This window comes from Mus caroli, chromosome 14 (assembly GCF_900094665.2).
Source record: "Mus caroli chromosome 14, CAROLI_EIJ_v1.1, whole genome shotgun sequence".
Classification (NCBI taxonomy): domain Eukaryota; kingdom Metazoa; phylum Chordata; class Mammalia; order Rodentia; family Muridae; genus Mus; species Mus caroli.
The window spans coordinates 26,798,003-26,806,776 of NC_034583.1; the positions used below are offsets into that span (position 1 = coordinate 26,798,003).

General features: G+C 47.1%; 1 protein-coding gene across 4 annotated transcripts in view; it reads right to left on the minus strand.

Moving 5' to 3' along the window:
* Positions 1 to 5,586, minus strand: part of Bmpr1a (bone morphogenetic protein receptor type 1A) — a 90,624-nt gene extending 85,038 nt beyond the window's left edge. The window contains exon 1 of one of the 4 annotated variants that reach the window (XM_029468796.1): positions 5,442 to 5,586. The gene's annotated coding sequence lies outside the window, so the exon portion shown is untranslated. Of the gene's footprint in view, positions 1 to 3,660; positions 4,098 to 4,678; positions 4,837 to 5,441 lie in introns of those variants that run through there. The other 3 variants (XM_021181625.2, XM_029468794.1, XM_029468795.1) reach the window with 3 other exon arrangements.
* Between the last annotated feature and the right edge of the window lie 3,188 nt (positions 5,587 to 8,774).

Consider the following 8,774-nt stretch of genomic DNA (forward strand, 5'->3'; position numbering starts at 1 on the left):
AAGGACAACTCGTGGGGGTAGGTTCTGTCCCTCTGGCACGTGGATCCCTTCCTAGAACTCAGGTTCACATCAAGATGAGCCCTCTTCCTTTCCTTTCTTTCTCTGCAATAGGAAAATGACCTGAGCGTTCACATGTTCTCTTTCACTTTTGAGACAAGAAACCAACAGATTCCAACAGGTTCTTGTGATATCCAAGACTGCAGCGCTACACTGCAGTAGAAACAAACAGTGTCAGACATTTTCACCAAATGGGAAACTCAAAGTCTTACTGCTTTTTGGATAATTTTTTATAGTTCTCAAATTATCCATACTAGATATATTGCTCTCGTAATTGTAAAAAAAATTTTTTTTAAATTGCTGAACACATCACAAACATCCTTACTCTCCACATCACATTTGGTCCTGCATCCTGCACTGGGGATGGCTCAGAGGACAGATGTGTGCTGGACAAGCCAGGTTTCCTTGTTATCCACTAATGTAAGATCCCTGCTACGTCCCCTGTGTAGATCTTAACTAACTACAGTTAGACAACTGCTTACTGTCAACCTCTCTACTCAGGCCTTAAGCTGCTATTGCTTGTGATCTTTGCTAAATATATCAGTAGAACCTGGAAAGAAGTCCATAGTATAACCATGAGATTGCTCCAAAATTATTTTGTGTGTATTTCTTCAGATTCTAAAAAGAATTACCCTTAGAAGGCTAAGAACCAAATGGATTTAGCCTTCTCTCTCCAGAGCTATCTTTAGGAAAACTACCATTGGCCCATTCCACGTGGTTCTAGAAGGACCACTACAGGTGGTGCTGAAAAGATCTTGAGAGAACAAGTGGGTATATAAGGAAGGCCCAGACACTCCAAGCATAATCATCTCTGTAGGAAACAGATTTATGCAACTAGATTTATGCAACTTTCTCCTGAAAGTAGGCAGGTCCAGGTAAGCTCATAGTTAGTTACCAGTGACCCTCTTCTGCCAGAAAATGTACTGACAAAAAAAACAAAACAAACAAAAAACCCCACCAAAATGACAGAATCCAATTACACCACTAGATTCAGTCACACTCATTTCTAGGTTTCTTTTTAATATGGTGGGGATAGGGCTTTTCTTCCCTTAATGTACACTGGGCTTGCAAGAAAGTCACTTTTGAGAACTACCCAATCAATCCTGCTGTCAAAATACACAATCTATATGATAATCACTCCAGATTATCTTCCTCCAACCCAAATCTCTATGAATTCCAGATCCATACAGAAAATTTCCCCAAAAGAGCCTCCTTTTTTTTTTTTCTCCCTATAATCTTTGGTACTGAAGACTGAACCCAAGGGCTTCATATCTATACAAGTATGAACTCTACCAATGACTGCAGCCCGGCCCCAGAAACCTCTATGTGGCTGTTTTAAACTCCTAAGATAAAAAACAAAAACAAGAAACAAAAAACAAAAACAAAACACTACTTGGGGCTAGTGAGGTGGCCCGGGGATAAAGGTGCTTGCCACCAAGCCTGCCCAATGGAGTTCAATACCCAGACCCCATGTGGTAGAGAGAACTGATTCCTATGGAGTCTCCTGTAACCTCCACACATGTGCCCACAAAGGCACACAATCAATCAAGAAAAAAAAACAAAACAAAACAAAAAAAAACACTATTTTTTTCCACAAACCCCCTTCCTACACACACACACATATACATACATACACATACACACACACACACGTAAACACACATATATATGTATGTATCTATGTATGTATGTATCTATGTATGTATGTATATGCCAGCCATTCGAGGACAACAATCCCAGTTCAAACTGCTCCTGAAAAGAGAGCAAGAAGGAAAGCTACTCTATGACTCTATGACGATTATAATCCCTGTACTAACACAACCTAAGACTTGTATCAGAGTTGGCAGGAATACAAAGAAGAGTCAGGGTGTCAGGAAAGAAAGCAGTATGTATAGCTGTTGCCTACAGACTGGATGGGAAGGCCCGGGGAAAAATTTAGGCTTGCTCCATTAGCAGGGACAGAGCACTGTAAGCCAGCCAGGGCTAGGGAAGAACTCATCTAAGCTCCATTGCCAAGCACAGTGTTTTACATAAAGCACCAGAGAGACTCAAGTTCAGAGACGAATCAGGATTTGAGAAATAATCAGACAGAAAAATCTGAACAGTAATTCATGGGCGGGCCAGCCACACAGCTCAGCAGGTCAAGGTGCCTGCCACCAACCAAGCCTGAGGACCGGAACTTGAACCCAGGACCCACATGGTAGAAGGAAAGGCTCACTCCTGCAAGCATACACACAGAAATGAATGTAACAATTCATGGGACTAAGAAACATTTTTTTTAAAGTGATGGGAAAGGTGAGACCTGGAAATCATTAAGAGAAAGGAAGAACAGAGGTAGAAAGAAGGCAAAGGGGAATAAGGTCGCCATGGCACTGACGCCCCCTTTTCACCCACTTCATTCTTCTCCCTAACAAATGTCAGAATGCAAAGTAACATGTTCAGAGAAGTCTTCCTAGATTCTCTAAGCAACACCAGCACCAGGCCAGGTCTCCACTGTAAGCCTTTATAATACCCTACACTTTAATTATCATCACAATTACACTTAATTATATAGAACTCATCCTTCCACATGTCTCCCCCACTAGACTTTAAGCTCCACGAGTCCAGGGACAATATGTGTGGTTGCCCCCCACCCTTAGTGTGTCAGAATACAGTATATATCCCTCCAATAAAACATTGATGAAGAAATGGCAAGGTTCTGTTTTAAGGGTGAGAAGTCCAGCTGGAGATGTAGCTAAATTGTAGAGGGTATGTATCCCTAGCAGAAAGTGCAGACCTCAAAACAGTGCTTAGATCTGACTAAACTACAGCTCCTTTGTGAATGTGAAATCCTGTCAACAAGGAGTTAAGTCGATGGATGGTCACCAGAGTCGGAGCAGGAAAAGTAAGTCCACTCCTGGCAGCCTCTACAGGATGGATTATGGATGACTGCATTCTAATTTTACTTCAATTTTGCTCTATTTTGCAATTTCTCTTTAGTGACTATTTATTACTTTTGTAAGAAAAAACTTCAAAATGTTAATATGATTTGAAAAGAAAATATAACAGCCTGAGAGAACAGCAAAATTATTGAAAAGTTTTTGTAAACTGAAAGATCCTAAGTACATGTGTACTTTTAAAAATCCGTAATACCAGCCTGGTCTACAGCCACTTGAAGGCCAGCCTGAGCCTGTATCAATACAACAGGAACAACAACAAAAACAACAACAGAGAGGATAATTCATGCCCCAATCGGTTCTAAGAAAAGGAAATGAATCAAAATGTTAACTAGTAAGGAGGAGGAGGTCCTCTAGAAGGAAAATAGATTGGAGAAGAAATCCAAAGCAAAGAGCAACCAGTGAACTCTTCACTCTTAAAAGGCTGGGGAGAAGGAAAGTTAAAAAGGCCTCCCCCTAGAATGGGGGCGGGGGGGGGGGGCGAGGATATAAAACAGAGTACAGGTTTAATTAAAAACCCATTCCAATTTTAAATCTGTTTTCCATGAACTCTGGGTTCCCAAGAAGTGTTCATAGTTTAGTTCTGAAATTAAAAAAAAAAAAAAAAAACTAAGATAGTTTTGTTCCACATCTTTTAGTTCGAGAACAATGATAAGCATTAAATTACCTTTTATTTTATCTCGAAGTTTAATTTCCCCTCACGAGCAAACACAAGTCGGTTTACAACTGAAGCAACACAGGAGTTCGTGAATAACTAGACAACGCTCCTAGGTCTTTGCACAATTTTGCTTTAGTAAGAAGGCCATACTCTTGAATACGACGTCCCTGGGTTCAATCCCGGCTCACTTATCTAAGTTATTTAAACCTCTGCGTCTCGGTTTCCTCTTCTAAAGCAACAAAGAATACAATAACCAAGGTTATCTTAAGAAGTAAATGACGTGACACGGGTGCTAAGTTCGTATCATGTACTCAGAACAGTTTGTAAGCTGTTTAAAAGAGAAAGCTCTTTAACCAAATGAAAAAGATCCACACCACGACTTACAAGTCACAAAAACGCCAGGCACGACTAACACACGGCATTCTTAATTTTTCTTCCCTGCCGCGTTGGAGGTTTGGGTTTTTTTTTTTTTTTTAATTTTTAATTTTCCTTTTCTTTGCCAAATCTTTCCGCTAGGAGTCTGAAACGGGGGTGGGGGAGATGTAACGCAACCCAGCACAAAGTTTTACGAAATCGAAGTGCAGAATCACAACAGACATGGCAGCGGAGGCCGCGCAGAACAACAGGTGAACCAACTCGCAGGGACGGAGGGGGAAACCCGGCGCTTTCCCGCAGCCAAGTTGGCGGGCGGGCCGAGCACTTCGCCCGGCCTCCGTCCCCGCACTGAACACGCTTCGTTCTCGTTCTCTGGCAGGGTCCCGAGACCCAGTCCCCGCAGCAGCAGCCGCGCAGCTCCGGAGCGGGAGCAGGGCGCCGTTCCCATTTAAGGCTTCCAGAAGCGTCCCCCGGAGTGGTGCGAAGGCGAACAAAAGGGCGAGCGCGGGCGAGCCGGGCCGCGGGGCCGGGGGGTCTCTCCCGCAGGCCCCGCGGAGGCGCGATGCGGCCTCCCCTGCGCCGCCACCGTCGCCCCCAAACTTCGCCGGCCTCCCGCGGCGCACCCGCACTCCGCCGCCACCCGCCAACTCACCGGGATCCCGAGAAACTCATCCTCCGGCGCTCGGCGCGGGCGGGCACGGACAGCCGCGGGGCGGCGGGGCCCGGCTCGGCCTCCGCCCTCGGCGTGCAGCGGCCCGGGCCCGGTCGCCCCTCGCGCGGCCGTACAGTCGTCGTCTCGCGCGGGGCCGACGCGCGGGAGCTCGAGCCTCCCTCCCCGCCCTTCCCTCCTCCCTCCGCCCTCCTCCTCCTCCTCCTCCTCCTCCGCGCGGCCGGCAAACAGATTCCAATCTCTGCCGCCTCAGCCGCGGAGGACGCTCGCTCACTCGCTCGCGGGGCGGGGGAGGGGCGGCCGGGGCGAGCAAGAGGCTCCGGCGCGCGCGCACTGGGAAGGGCCCGCCAGCTCTGCGCGCACCCGCGCCGGGGCGCCGGCCCCGCCCCGGACACGAACCGAGCCGAGAGCTCGGCGGAAGCGCCCGAAGGGCCCGTGGAGTTCGGCGCCCCTCTGCCGGGAAGGAGGCCCGGCCGCCGGCACGGGGGCGCCAGGTTTGCCGAGGGGAGGGGGGCCGCCCCTCAGCGCACGCCGCCACCGCACGCGTGACGGAGGGGCCCACTGGGGCAAAGCTGCGTGAAGTAGACGATGCGGGCACACCCCTTCTAGAGCCGGAGCTCGGGCTGCACGGGAGAAGCGGCCCGGTGGCTCCGAGGGCACCGAGGCTCCCGGTGCGGGATCGGTTGCCCGTCTCGTAGTTGTGGTTGCAAAGAAAGATGTAAGGCACACTGCATTCATTACTCACCCCTCCCTTCCCCGTCCCCCGGTGCTCTCTGGTTCTGGCCCGCCGGGAGGAACGTGGAGGTGCACGCGTTCTCCGGATCACGTAGCGAAAGCCTGGTTTCGGCCCGGAGGCCCCGCCGCTGGGGTTGCTTGTGATCCGCGGGCCCGCGAATTCCTCGGGCGTAAGATAAGGAGCGGCGGGAGCCGGCTGAACTGAAGTCAGAGAACTATAAATACGACTCTCAATCCACCTTTGGCTCAGCCGAGTGACCTCGGATACCCTCCCGAGGCTCATTCCATCCTTTTAGAAAAATGCAAAGAACTGTCTTTTCTTCCTTTCCCCTCTCATTCGCCGTGCAAAATGCCCTTAAAAGTATTCAGTGACCTGTGGATGAAGAAGGAAAAGATAATCCCCCTTTAAACCAGTCGTTAAATATCTAACTTCTTCCGTTTAAGTATTTCAACAAATATTTCGTATTCGTTCTGTTAATTCACTTTTCTGAGAAAACTTTAAATCTCTTGGGAAATTGTTTAAAACAGAAGAAAGAGTGAAGGAAGAGACTGTGCCAGGCACTTTATACTTGCGTATTTACACACGTTCTGGCCTGGAGGGAAAAGGCAAAACAAAACTTAGATCCCACAGTATTCCCTCATATTCAGCTGAAAATATGTACATTCCCTTCCTTATATTCTAGTTTTAACTAACTGTCCTTCGTGCCCCTTTTGTCCTCCGTCAGCTTTTGCCTTTAGAGCCATCAGTACCTCCATTGTCTTTTGTTACATTTGAGTCACATTCTCTTGTCTTTTTTCTGAGCTGTCTGGGTCTTGAGTCATTGCAATATTCTCACTGCACTGAAGGAATCGTGTGATATCAGAGAGGTTTCTTGCATCCACTAAAGATGGTGACTTTTCTTTCCAGATATTTCTATATACCACCCCTCTTGAATTTGAAAAGAAAGAGCAGACCTTTTGTTCTAAGAGATTTGAACTCGTTGGCCAAAAGTCTTATGCCTATCCATGTGTTATGACAGAGAAGACCATTGGCAAGTGGACCTAATGGTGTGACTTCTGCATCCTAATTTGATTTGTGGGCTAGAATCAGCCTGTGAAATAGACAAGAATCTCAGGTTGGAGCTTTAGTGTACCAAGACTGGAACACACACACTGGTGTTGCCTGATTTGAGTTACTTGCTACTGAAACAAGAACAAAGTGGACACAGAGCTTTATTAAGTCATAGCTTTGCTTCTCCACAAAAAAGATCCTTTTCAAATGTTTGGGACTGTAGCTTGGTTTTCTCACGTTCTCCTTAAATCAACTCGCCTAGTACCCAGACTTAACTCCTTAGCACATCACAGTCCACAGCCAAGTGAACTGGGCCAGGACATGGTTTGCTTTTGGGCTCCTGGCATGTATCAGCATGCCAGCCTGTTTCTCCGGTTTGCCTGCCCCCTAAATGAACAGAGCCAGAAGCCCAAGGAGACATCTGGACACGTATGGTCTGGCCCCCAAAGTCAAAGGCAACACTTCAAGGTCCAATTTAGCATTCTGTAATGCCGTAGGATTCCTTTAAGTAGGTTAATAGAAGGGACTAAATAAAAATGAGCCTTTTCCTCTGGGCAGTCAGTTTTCTCACAGGTTCTAAGACTGGCATTTGTTGCCTGAGCAAACCAGGAAGCGTTCCCACCTGATACTGATAGCTCCCAGCTCCTCCACAATACTTTTTGGTTTTTTGGTTTTTCGAGACACGGTTTCTCTGTGTAGCTTTGGCTGTCCAGGAACTCACTTTGTAGACCATGCTGGCCTCAAACTCAGAAATCCTCCTGCCTCTGCCTCCCGAGTGCTGGGATTAAAGGCATGCGCCACAATGCGCTGGCTACGTTTGTTTTATTTTTTTGAAACTGGGTTTCTCTGTGTAGCCCTGGCTGTCCAGGAACTTGCTCTGTAGACCCAGCTGGCCTCAGACTCACAGAGCTCTGCTTGCCTCTGCCTCCCAAGTGCTGGAACTGAAGGCCTTTGCCGTCACACCAGGCTTCAGAACACTTTCTAATCACCTATTCTATATTAATACTCCAGACGCTCGTTTTCTTTATGTTGCTTTTTATTATCCGAATTTACTTAGTTTATGAACGGAACCCCTCTGCCCTCTAGGGTTTAAACTCCAGAAGACTGGCCAGTGTGTTCTCCACTCTCCTCCGACTTGTTAGATACTTGCTGCCTGGTGTTTGTTAAGTGAGTGAGACAGATAAGCGTGGATTTCCTCTGAGCACTTCTGAACCCTGTCACTATGACCCTTTCAGTGTTAGAAGGTGGGCATGACTATGTGAAAAGGGTGAGGATCAGCCAAGGAAACTGAGGATTACGTCATCTATAGTGAAATAGGGACTTCTGCCTTCAGGGATCCAAGTTCAATAGATTAATCCGAGTTAATCCGCCCCGAGTCATTTTCCTGTTGTAAAGATTTTATGAGGCAAAAGGCAGCAGTAAGTCATTGTGGGTATAGAGATAAGAGCTCAGTAAAGGCCAGTGGAGGGGATGTCCTTGGCAAGTGACACTCAGGTTTGCTGCAAACCCAGTATTAAATGGATAAATGTGTTATGAGGAGTAGAGGGGACACATGCAATTTTCAGCCCAGATACTAACATCATTTTAATAATGATACTCTACCATAGCTTACATACAGCATTTTATTTCTCTTATTTATTTCTCCTATTTGTATTTTACTTATAAACAGTTTTGTCCTTTCCTTTCTCTATGTTAATTTCGCTTTGCTTCAAAGACATTTCCTGGGGCTATCGCTGCAAAGCAGCACCACTTAGTCCGTGCTCCCTGTTCCTCCTCACCTTAGCATCCAGTCCCTCCCTAGGCCACGGGGCAGAAAGGATTCCCAGAATTTCTGTCTCAAACCCAAGCCTGACTTTTGTTAAGCATCTCTCTTCTCTGTACACTTGGGGAGCCCTGACCATGGCCCTTTTCTAGAAACCGACCCACAGCCCTTTTATATGCTTTTTGTATGTTTGTTTCTTGGAGTCGGTACATGTTTGGCACAACCTGCAAGAAGGAAATTCCAGAACTGGTCCTCTCCTTCTCGCATGTAGGTTTCAGGCATTGAACTCAGATTGTCAAATTTGTCAGCAGGTGCCTTTACCCACTGAGCCGTGCATTTATTTGTTTTTGAGACAAGGACTCATGCTCCAAGCCTGCCTGGAACTCACTGGAAGAGAATGACCTTGAACTTCTGCTCTCCTGCTGTTAGATCCTGAGTGCTAGGATTTACAGGTTGTGCCACATCACTGGGTTACTGTCACTGCTGGGGCTCCGTCCCAGGGTTGCCTGCATGCCAGGCACTCTCCCTAT